Below are 13454 nucleotides of genomic sequence, written 5' to 3' on the forward strand. Positions count from 1 at the left end.
GTTATCTTCATGAGTACAGTAACTCCTTTTATTTGCAACTTGTTTTCTATTTCCTTTTGCATATTCCTTTCCCTTTTCATATTCATCTTTATGAGGACATCTGGTGGCATAATGACCAAATCTTCCACAAGGAAAACATTTGAAAGGTAGCTTACCTCTAAATCTTCTAGAACCCCGTTGAAGCTTCTTGACAAAGTTTACCTCATCTTCTTCTGAAATAGGTCTTGATTCAATGTGTTCTTACTTTCCTTTTGTTGAAGCTTTAAATGAGGCTTCCCTCATATATGATGATCCTCCTTTTCTCATTTCGAAGGCAGTTAAGATTACATGAAGCTGTGTCATAGTGAGATTTTGTAGATCCTGTTTTTCTTCTATGGCAGACACTTTGGATTTAAATTTAGCAGGCAAGGATCTCAAAACTTTCTCAACTAGGGTAACTTCCTTTATTTCTTCACCCAGATTCTTCATACAATTAACAACCTCATCTATGCGTAAGGAATAACTGGCTATACTTTCATCATTATGCATCTTAAGAGTTTCATACTGAATCTTGAGAGTTTGAAGCTTAGCACGTTTTACCTGAGAGTCTCCTTCATAGCTCAGAACGATTTTGTCCCATATTTCTTTGGCTGATTTGAGTTGCATGACTTTGAAAAACTCTGATGGTGACAGACTTCCCAATAAAGTATTGACAGCTTTGGCATTGATTTCATATTGGTTTTTACCTATCGCATCTGTATGGATTACAGTTGGAAATGTATATCCTCCTTCCACAATCTCCCAGACATCTGCTCCATGCAATTGAAGATAGGTTTCAGTTCTTATTTTCCAATAAAAAAAGTTGCTCCCATCAAAGATTGGTGGTCTGATTGATCCCATGCTTTCTTGATTATTCATGTTGATGGATCTCCCTTCAAGTGATCAAGCTTCTTCTAAAGGACCTACTCTGAAACCAATTATTGGAAATAACATTGAGAGGGGGGTGTATCAGTATTAGTCAATTCTATAACTTTTTAATTTCATACTCAATTTCATATATGCTACTTCAATGAAGGGAACTTGCGTATATACGCAACTGTCTTTAAAGCAACCAACGTATATTTACCAAACTTATGATTCAATAAATTCACCATATGTTGATCATTAATCAGAGAATCATTACTTCATTAATCTTGTAAACAATAACCATGAGCAGTAATAACAGAATAAACCAACACATATAAGCAACTCACATGAACACCAAGATTTAAGGTGGAAACCCAATGTAGGGAAAAAACCATCTGCTATTGTCGTCTATGTCTTCTTTAATAATAAGAAAATTTGTTTACAATCTTGTACTGGTGCAGACTCATACCAGTACGTAGGCTTCTACCTGCCGAAGGCTACAACCTTCTCTCGTTCTCCAGTTTCTACTGGAAGGGAGCTATAACCCCCCAGCTCTTGTACTAGCCAATATATTTACTAGTATGAAGGTGCCTGCCTTTAGAAGGCTACAACCTTCTTTCTTCCTCCAGGGACCACGTTTCATAAACTTTTAGACTGGATGCTCCTGGTTCACAAAAACACACATGAAGGCCTCATTTCATCCAACTTTCATATTGGACCCATCAACAACATTGAAGCTTAGAATAAATCACCATTGCAATACAACCATCAAATACATTTGCATCAAGAAATCACAGAAACTCAAACATCACTCTTTGAATCAAACACAACTGAATCAACCAATCACTGACAATGCATCATCACTGAAGCAAATCACACTAAACCACTATGATCATTCAGAACACTGTCACCAGAATACAGTCACCAGAACACAAAGCAAAACCTAGAATTCTGCAACAGCAACCAGAAACAACTAAAACTTTGAACATCATACTTCATAAGGTATACAATACTTCCATGTGTTGAACCAGTGTGTATACACCCTTTTACCAAAGGGAACCTGCGTATAGATCTGAAAATTCTAATTCATAATGTATATGATACTTTGATGTGTCGAACCAGCGAGTGTATGCGCTTTTTCCAAAGCAAACCTGCGTACAAATCTGTAAATACTAACTTAAAACATCACAACTATTCCAGACTTTAGTCATACCGAGATCATAACATTTGCAGAATAAAAACATGCATCAGTATTCAGATCTAGATTTTCCAAGATCAAACCCCATAATGATAATACATTTAAGTCTTTGTGATCCCGATTCATAAATCTTCATTCGCCACATAGATGCATTCTTTGATCAGATAAGGCATCAGAAGCTTTTTAGCTTGTATATTTGATCCAAAACTTTATAAGATATTCAAATACTTGCACGCATTGGCCTAATGATCTCCTCCTCCTTATATATCTTTAGGCCTTTCTCAATACCATGGACCGAAACCACTTAGGACTAATACCTTGGACCAAATACCTCAGACCAATACCTCAGGCCAAATACCTTTTGTCAAATACGTTGGACCAAAAATTTGGTTTTCCAAGATGTACACGGTTTTCCTTTTGAGAAAGTGCGTGTGTACATATACGCTCCTTTTTTTCATTCAACTTGCATGTATACACAGCTTGGACAAGGTGAATCAGCGTATACCACTTAACATACCTAAAACTACCATTTTCCTTCAACTTCTTGATTCTGATCTGTAGTCCTTTGTTCCTTCATTCTGTTGTTTTGTATCATTACTTTGTTCGCTCTGAATAGATCTGTTATAATGTTATTTTCCTTCGTACATTACTTCTGAACTGATTCCTTTGAGTTTCCCTGCATTTTGTCACATCTGTAAATACACCTGTCATGCATTCTGTCACATCTGATATCTCTCTGTAGATTCATGGATTCATCTAGTTACCATATATAAGTGAGTTGTTTTGCTACAAATGGGTTGCCATCAACTACAATACATTCATCATAATGCCAACAGATCAAGCATAAGTTTAAACAGAAGAAGTGAGACTTTGGATCTCCGAATCCAAAGCAAGGGAAAGGTGACTCTAAACCGCCTAAAAAAAGACAAAGCCAAGTTGGGACAACGCAAGGCAACCCACCAAGGCCACAAGAAAAGGACAACACTGCGAAGCCAAAGAAGGACATAGGAAAGTGGTGTGAGTTCCATAAGAACTCCACCCACAACACCAGTGAATGTCAGGCCAGGCAGTCACTGTTGGACGAACTGAAGGCTTTACAATTATATGCATGTTCCGACTCTAAGTCAAAACTCGACATGGGGAATGACAAAGGGAAGAATATTGTTGATGCAGAGCTCAATGCCATTGTCACTGTTAGGTTCCTATACCAATAGGTTTCATTTTTCATGATTGACTATGGAAGTGCCAAAAATGTTCATCCTTGCATACTGCAATGGTTCCATATTTTGTAAAACAAAGGAAGAAAATAAAAAAATGAAAATAGGGTATGCCCTAAAAGAATAATGAAAGGGAAAAAAGAGTAAATTGGTCAGAAACAATAAAAGAATATGAACCCCAAAGAAAGACCAGGAAAGTGGCCAATCAAAATGCCACTCCTATCTTATGTACAAGTTCACAATGTGCAAATATTGTTGCTTACAACACTTGATGGGTGGCCCAAGAGTTAAATCTAGACCATTCCATGTTTAAATTGCTAGTTGTAGAATAGAGAATGAATATCTGTCCAAACAGTTCAAGCTTGGCAGATGAGTAGAGAGGTAGAGAAATTAAGGAGCCCAACTGCTTAATCTGGGCCCTTGGAAGAGACAAGGGTAGACTTAGATAGGAGGGTAGTCAAAAGAAAAGAGGACAATCAGGGTTTGCCAGCTCAAGTGCACCCAATCAAAAGGAGGAAAATATGTTAGGTGTATTAGGTTGGGTAGGTAGTTTGAGGTTGCATAAGCAGGTGGGTGCTCACTTTTGTTTTGTCAAAAAGACTCATCTCATCAATGACATTGGTACCATGCCAGTTGTTTGTTTGCATAAAAATGGAAGCATGACTAATTCCCCTATCATTGACCAGAAATATTTTTACTAACATCCCCTCAAGGACCTTGGGATTTGCCCAATAGTCCTGTTTCACTTCATTCTATGAGAAATACTAAGTTAAACTCTCAGTTTTCTTAGTAGAAAGAAGCCACATTTCTTGTGTAAAAATCATCATTCAATAATCCTTCTGTCTTTCTTATGTTTAAGTTTACACTTTATAAACTTAGCATTTGTCCATATAATTTCATTCCATAAAATCATATTAACACCTAACTTTATTATTTAGCTCCCTCAAACTTTTCCCCATCCCTATCATAAAAAAAACTATAATAAAAACCCCAAAAAACACTAAATATCCCTACCCCTTGGCACTATAGCCATATAATATAGTTTTGGGGAATACTATGTCCATTTGGGACTTGTATTAACCCTTCCACATCCAAAATTCTTGGGATTAATTTAACATTTGGTTAAAATAATAACCATAGTCCACCCCCTGGACGTAAACCTAGCCTTAATACCCTTCGCGCTTGTATATTTTGGGATTGATTTAATATACGATTAAACCAATAACCACGCCCGCGCAAACATAAAACCCACAATCCAAATTTTTTAACACCCCCGCTACATATTATAATATTAGATATGGGCGGGTCCCCGCGCCATATCGTACCCACAACTAAGCATCCTGTCAACCCTCTGATCCGCCCTCCCAGATCCGACGGCCCTCGCCAATATCGGAGCGACCCCGCTGTACGAGGGTTAGCTCCCGATAGAAGGCGGTTTTGCCGCCGTACGGGGGGACACGTGGCCTAGTTTGATTGCATCGGGCTTGCACTGACACATACCGACCCCGTACCAAAGCTGGTCCGATACCAAACTGCTTACTGCCTGTCCTCTACGCCGCCCATGTCAGCTCTGCGTCGGCTTTTGCGTCATCACTCCCACTATTGTACAGTCCACCGTGGCTGCCCTGTCACCCATTTATGTCAGCTGCCACGTTAACCGTCGTACCCTGCTACAGGACCATGTGACGTCACACTGACGTCAGCACAAAAAAGCGCCAAAAGTCCGTAAAAACACAAATTTTCATTAAAACTCGCGAAAGTGATTTTTTTATTTGTTTTTGCGCGACCAATTATAAAAGTTCATGCATGAGTTTTTACGTTCGGTACGCCATTTACGTCCCAGTTGACCGCCCATGCATGTTCAACCTGCCACCCTGACCTCCTCGTCTCTACCTGCAGCTCTATTTCACCGCAAGGTTGAGAGTAAACAGGTATTTATTTTATTGTTGCCTCTAAACCATGTTTTCTCAAATTTCTCTGTTAAAAACGACCTCCGAAAGAACGGAATGTGATTGAAGTGAGCTTTAACCTCTAAACCTCCCTGTTTCAATTCACCACTCACCACTGCTTCCAAAGAAAACCCGTTTACCCTATAGCCCTCTGCAAAATTTCCATTGAAGCTCGAAATTTGACCCGTGTTTGCCTGCAAATCACTAAAGAAAACCCGCAAAATCTCTCCTATTTCCATTCCTTTTAAGCTTCCTTCTTACAGAGCCCTGCATACTCTTTATTCCCCTTGAGCTCAACTCAGAAGGGGTATCTTCGCACTGAACCTAAAACTGTAAATTCCCTGTCAGAGATCCATCATCGGGACTTGTTGTGACCACCAACAACCCCCCTCCTTCTTTAGTATTAGCAAAAACACTAAAGAAGTGGGGACCCTTAGTAAAAAATGAAAAAAAAATTATAAATTGTTTTGTGTTATACTCCTCAAAAAATACATTGCACGGAGAAGAACGAAACATTTCTTTATGAGCACAATAAGAAACCGTGAAGAAGCGGAGCGAAATTCATCGCATTGCATACACTAAGAAGCGCCCATAAATGAGAATATTAAGAAATCTCCGATGGCCGATATGCGACATCGCATATCGCAACGTCGCATAAACAGCACACGAATAGCTTAACAAATACTGCAATGCTACGATGCTGCGATAAAAGCGATTTGCTATAAAAGCGATCTGTGATCTTGCTATGCTGTGATCTGCGCGATTCTGCGATAAATGCGATCTGTGATCTTATGATGATGGGATCTGCGCGATTCTACGATACGAGTCGCAGAAATCACCCATTGCAAATTCTCCTCGGCTCAGCATTTAAGAGAAGCTGTCCCTAAACCAAAAATTGGGCGTGCGCCTTAAAGAATACTAATGAATGTACGGCAAAGTATTCATGAAGGACAGTTTTGTGTTTTTCGAAGATTCAGTTCACTGCAGGTGTCATGATTTTATACATTCGTAGAGCTTAAAGGTTTCATGTCAAAATTTATTATCATTACTTTTTTCCTTTGCATGATCTGCAGGAAAAAAAACCGGGAACAACATGAAGCAATGCACAAGAAACATTTAAGGAAAAAGGGAAAGCGTCAATGCTCAAAGAACAGAGAAGAGATACCCTCATAAACGGATGTCGCATGCAACAGAAATGTAGATTTCAGAGTGTTACTGAACAGTTGCTGATATCCATAGGCGATTCGACACTCAAGGTCAAAAAAAAAAAAATCACAAAAGCAGCATGTTTACAAAATTCTGAAGCTCATGCCCGGTAAAGGAAAAAGCGCTAAAGGCGGAAAATGCACCAGAAAGGCCCGGATTGAAGAACGGAGGCAATTTTTGATGTCGCTAAGAAAATTGTTCAGAAAGCAAAGTCCCTAACTTGCTTAGTCATCCACGAGTCTGGAAACCGAGATAGCAAAAGCAGAGGCATTTTAAGAGGAATCTGGGTTGTTACCAAGCGTACACGCAGTAAATGCGCCCAACCAGAAGATGGTTCTCAAAAATATTTTCTAGTTTACTAAAAAGTGGTGCCAGCGCTTGCCATTCCTATTTCTGTAGCTCAAACAAAAGCAGAAGACAACCAGCCGAATCTTCCCAGGAAAATGTTGTGTGCTCGCAGCACTAAGGAGCAAATGCAGAAATAGTTAGAAATTACATTCAATTTTTAGAAATAAGTTTGCTTAGATAAAGGGCGATCATTTAAACCGTATCCGAAATTTATGGAATTAAGTTATTTAGTTAGCAGTATTTAAACCCTTCTCATGCATTTAGAGAAGGGTCCAGAAATTTGTCAAAAACTTGTCCTCAGAACATGCACTTCTGCACCCTCAGAGGAGGTTTTGATGAATGGATGGATCGAGATTTATTAATGTTTGTATTTGATATCTGCTACTGATGTTGCACTTCTATACTCTTAGTAGATATTAGAACAAGTAGAGATAAATCATTTTTGCTTGAAGCTTATGAGTAGGACTTGTCATAAATGGTACTTTTATCTCTTGATCATTTCTGCTTATATTCTAAAAGTGATATACAGTTTTTAGTTGTTTATATATTATTGCATGAATGTGTGAGTTACCATTTGGCACTTTTGTACGGTGGAGTCATTATTTATGCTTGATATATGAATAACTTATTATGCGATATGTTGTTCACAACTATTTTGCCTAACTTTTTATGCAAAGTGGTTCATCTTAATTGATTTCCATTCTTGTGATAGCTAAATGATCTTTATTACGAGTTATGGTTTGAAATCTCTTTAGATCGCATAATAGAAGAAATACATCCCGGGTTAGCATAGATTAGATGTGCTGTTTTCATTAGATTACAATGTCATAGAATTAGATTAAAATAGCTTAGATTAGAACTCTTAGATCAGCATCATCCAACTCTGCACACGCACACACCCTTAGATTGGGAAACTGGTCCCATTATCCCCAGTCGGACCCGCTATACCAAACGGATAAGGAGCTGCCAACCAAGGTCCGGACGGGGTGGGTATCCCCCTTGTTGTCAACCCGATTTTCGGGGCTTCAACATATTTGGCGCTAGAAGGAGGGCCTGAACTGTGAATGGAACTTAAATCAAAATCCAAATACCATTTTGAGAGTAAATAGCCCTTATCATCTCCTCCAACTTCTCCAGTATATTTAAATCCAGAGTCGGAAGTCGCTCGAGTATCAATCGCTGCTACACAGCCTGATATTTCAGACCAATCTACCATTAAACCTCCTGGAGTCGAATCTATCATTCACAAACTTCAGGGATTCTCCATTTCTCCTCAGAGGTCTGATAAATCTCAAAGCAGTGTGACTTTGCAGTACAATCCTACTCATCCCCTAACCAGATTGAAAAGTGAAAAATTTGGCATCCAGCCAATTGAGTTGCCTCTTCCCACTAGGAAAAGAGCGAGGAAATCACCACAAGAGTCTGATAGTGAGACTCTTTCGTCTACATCACCCATTTGAACTACCTCACTGTGAAGTCAACCATCCACACATCCGTTCCAAATCATCATCCATCTGCCTACCACAATCCCTCTTCAACCATCCACGATCATAGTATCCTCATCTTCCCAACCACAGAGATCATCTCCTGCACTTTTCTCTACTAGCAGCTCAACGATGGCCCAATCTCCATGGAACAACCCTGGGGCAGTCTTGATTCCTGCACCCTTGAGCCCAATACCGAACCATCCTGAGAAATGGCTGCCTAAATTCAATCCAGAAGTAGGCATGCTAGCAGAAGAACACATAAACAATTTCATGCTTTCTATCAATCTCAACGGAGTTACTAACAAAGATGCTTTTGTTCGACTTTTTCCCTATACACTGCAAGGGACAGCCGGGTCATGTTATTTTTCATTACCCTCCGGGTCTATCACAAGTTGGGATATCTTCCACAATCAATTCCTTATCAAGTTTGGTGATGACAGATCAACAACAACATTAATCAATGACCTATCCAATCTTAAGGCCCAAGCTAAAGAACCTATCAAAGATTTCGATTTACAGTTCAATAAGATTCTCAACAAAATTCCTACTGCTTCCCAACCCAGTGAAGAAGTGCGATGTGAATGGTACATTACTGCTTTACCATCAAACATAGCAATATTCGTGGATAGAGCAAATAAAAAAACCTTAGTTGAAAACATGACAGAGGCGATAGCAGTAGAGAAACGCGTAATAGCCCTGGAAAAGAGATCCGCGATAGAGGAACGAAAGTCTAAAAAAGTCACCTTCAAGGAAGACTCCAAGAAGAAACAAACAAAAGACCCTTTCGATTTGGAAGGATTGCAGAAAGTATTAAAGACCATGTCTAATGAGATGATTGACATAAAAAAACAAGTAGCAGAAACTTCTTCAAAAAATCCCTACAGAGCTTTTAAAAGAGGTCCTTCAGCCGATGAAAAACCACCCAATGCCATCTCCAATGTTGAAACTGAGGAAGAGGAAGAAGAAGAAAGTGCCACTAAAGGGAAAACCGACGACGAAGAAGTTGTGGAATTAAAAGGAATGTGGGATTTCATCCTCCCACAAGAAGAAGATCAAGAAGTATTTTCGGTTAGCACACGAAGCAAAAATCAGCTTGATCCTCCCCAAACTACCCCCAAGCAGAAGGGCACAAGCCCTACAACAAAAGATAAAGTCGCAACAAAGAAAACAACAACTAAAGTGACTCAATCTAGCCTAGTCCGAGCAGATCAAACAACTCCATCGAAAACATTGATAGTGTTGGATGAAATGGAGTACAATATTGTTGATGACATGAAAAAGACTAGGGCTAATATTACCCTTTATGAATTGAGCAAATTGAAGCATCAATAGAGAAAGAATTACATGCTGTGCCTATTGTACCTTTGCCTGCCGTTGTACTCTCTCAAGCTTCCCATAACATGGGAAGACCTCCAACTAACTCGATCAATAAGATTGATCCAAATGATATCGCCTTGATTGGAGGAAGATCAAGATCTCACACTCCCCCGTCTCTTCTCACTTACGAGATTTTCAACAAAAATGTGCACAATTGTTTGGTAGATTCTGGTGCTTCTTCGAATATTTTACCCAGATCAATATGTGCTGAGTTAAATGTTCAACCACAAAAATCCGCAGTGCGTATAGTTCAGCTTGATCGATCTCAAGTCGAAGTGATTGGTGAAATTAATCAAGTAACCATAAGATTGTCATCTAACCCGAAGGTATGTCAGGTTATTGACATTCTAGTGGCTGATATCCCATAATTCTATGGCTTAATTCTTAGCAGGGATTGGTCCGAGAAACTCCACGGATACTTTGCAACTGACTGGTCACACATGTGGTTACCCTACAACGGTAAATCGAATCAGATAAAGGTTGAACGAGAGTTATACCAGAAGCACATAGTAACGGAATTAGAGAGAGAAAATGAAGCAGTATCATATAACAACAGTATCATAGGCAATTACTCGGTAGATTCTTTTCTCGGTAATTTCAATGCTCACCCATCACCTTACTTAGAAAATTCAGTTTTGTCCCAAGTCGAAATTTTTTCCCAAACTGATAGTTCAAAGTGTGTTAATTTTGTAGATGAACCTGTAAATACATCTTTGTTTTGGAAATTATATTTCGATGGCTCTAAATCTAACGAAGGAGCAGGAGCAGGATGCATTCTGATTAGTCTAGAAGGAAACAAGACCATGCTTACATGCAGACTCGAATTCAATTGCACAAACAATACAGCAGAATATGAGGCCTTGGTGCAAGGCCTATACAAAGCAATCGGGTTAAACGTCAAGTATCTTCAGGTCTTTGGAGACTCTGAGATTATCGTCAAACAGGTACGTAACACTATACATTGCCTATCAGGTCATTTAAAACACTATCAATCTTTAGTACAAGATCTGACTGAGCATTTCATAGCATTTAATATTTCTTCAATCCCGAGACTCCAAAACGCGAGCGCAGACCTTTTGGCTAACATGGCCTCTAGGCTTATTCCCTCTGAAGATTTTAGTCTAGATAGATTCTCAATAGAATTAATCTTTAGACCATCCATCCCTGACAACATTACAAATTGGAGAGTATTCAATGATGATCCTGATATTGTAAATTTCCTCGCTTCTGAAGGATCCTACTCCAATCAGATAATTGACGAAGACCATCATGATCGACAAACACAAGAAAATAGCACTGATAATGCTATACCTAAATCGGTGGTTAAGTTAGAAGACTTGTACGATTTGAAAAATCGGTTTAAAAGGTCTACCTTGAATTCAAAGCTATACAGTTCAACTTTGAACTACGAATTAGTAAACCTAGGGACCGATGATAAACCACAAAACATCAATCTAGGCATAGGCCTGGCCCCTGAAGAAAAATTGGCATATATTCGTATTTTGAAACAATATAAATTTTTTTTTGCCTGGAATTACGATGAGCTGAAGACGTACAAAACTTCTATCATTCAACACACTATTCCTATGATTGACAACGAAAAACTTGTCCAACAGAAATTGAGAAAGATCCACCCTAATTTAGAAAATCAGATAAAAACTGAGCTAAATAAGTTATTAAAAGCTAGAATAATTTTCCCCGTCAGACATTCCAAATGGGTCTCCAATATGGTACCCGTTAGGAAGAAAAACAAAGATATTAGAATTTGTATCGATTTTCGGAATCTTAACAAAGCCTGTCAAAAAGACAATTTTCCTCTTCCACCTATGGAACAGATATTACAGGTAGTAGCAGGCTCAAAACTGATGTCTTTCCTGGACGGATTTTCAAGATATAATCAAGTGCTGCTGCATCCCAATGATCAGTTGAAAACCACATTCAGAACTAAATGCGGCACATACGCATATCATAAAATGCCATTTGGTCTGATTAATGCCGACGCTACATTTCAAAGAGCCATGGACATCGTATTTAAGGGTTTAGTCAATAAATCTGTAGTGATTTATTTGGATGATATAACAATGTATTCCAAGAAGCGAGCTGACCATCTCAAATATTTAAAACAAATTTTTCAACGATGTTTAAGGTATGGGATTTCACTTAACCCAAAGAAATCTTTTTTCGCATTAAGTGAAGGAAAACTTCTAGGATTCATAGTGTCAAAATCCGGCATTCACATTGATCCTGACAAAATCAAAGAAATCTCTGAAATATCCCTACCTCATAATAAAAAATCCATGCAATCTTTCCTTGGTCAAATCAATTTTGTAAAGAGATTTGTCCCAGATTTTTCACGAATTGTGTCTCCTTTGCAAACCATGATTAAAAAGAATTCAACTTTCTAATGGGGTCAAGATGAACATGAAGCATTCAACCTGATCAAACAAGCTATTATTAATGCTCCATCTTTAGCAACCCAGAGTTTTTCAGAATCTTTTGTTTTATACACATTTTCCTCAGAGAAATCATATGCTACGATTCTAACCCAAGCAAATGAAGAAAAAATAGAAGCTCCAACTGCATTTTTTAGCTCAAATTTACAAGGTGCTGAACTCAATTATTCGGATGTAGAAAAACAAGCCTATGTTGTTTTCAAAGCGGTCAAATATTTCAGACCTTTCTTACTCAAAACCCATATTAAGGTCATAGTACCATTTCCAGCGGTAAGAAATCTTCTAGTATAGAAGGATATGGGCGAGAAAAGAGCAAATTGGATCACTGCTTTACAGGAATATGATCTTGAGATTAAACCAGCAAACATTGTAAGAGGTCAAGGCTTCTACAAAATGTTGGCTGGAGCATCGCAAATCCCTGAAATTTCATTCGAAGAGGTACAAATGTATGAGGTAAGCCTAAACGATGCAGAATCAATATATGCTGATATCATTTATTATCTTAAGAATGGGTATGCTCCATCACACTTGGATCACACTAAGAAAAGAGCTCTGAGATTGAAAGCTAAAAAATATCAGCTCATAAATGATATTCTTTTTAGAAAAAATCATGATTCTGTTCTTCTTAGATGTCTTGAAAAAACTGAAGCCGAAAAAGTTTTGCAGTAACTCCACGATGGACCAGCAGGCAGACACTATGCTGGAGATGCTACTGCACATAAAATTTTACGTGCAGGATATTACTGGCCTACATTGTTCAAAGATTCACATAGTTACGTGAGGAAATGTCAAGTCTGCCAAACAACTGCTGGAAGATAAAAGAAGTCGTCCCTACCACTACAACCGGTGAACATCGAGCAACCATTCAGCCAGTGGGGCTTGGACATGATATGTGAGATCGTTCCACACTCTTCTAAGCAGCATAGAAACATCCTTGTGGCAACAGATTATTTTACTAAATGGGTAGAGGCAGTTCCTCTTAAGACAGCTAATTCTGAAAATATTATTGAATTCATAGATCAATTTATAATCACTAGGTTTGGATTGCCAACGGATTTAATGTTTGATAATGCATCATACTTTTCTGGAAATGCAATGACTGAGTTTGCACTTAAAAGAGGATTCAAACTAAAATATTCAGCCAATTACTATCCGCAAGGTAATGGGTTAGCTGAGTCAACAAATAAAAACCTAATCAGGATTATTAAAAGAACAGTTGACCAGAACCAAAAGAATTGGCATAGAGCTTTGGTAAATGCTTTATGGGCAGATAGAATAACAAAGAAAGCTTCGATCGGCACTTCCCCCTTTAATTTAGTTTATGGGAAAGAAGC

This window comes from Pinus tabuliformis, chromosome 5_2 (genome assembly GCF_031772625.1).
Source record: "Pinus tabuliformis cultivar Carrire ecotype Pingquan chromosome 5_2, CPIR1, whole genome shotgun sequence".
Taxonomy (NCBI): domain Eukaryota; kingdom Viridiplantae; phylum Streptophyta; class Pinopsida; order Pinales; family Pinaceae; genus Pinus; species Pinus tabuliformis.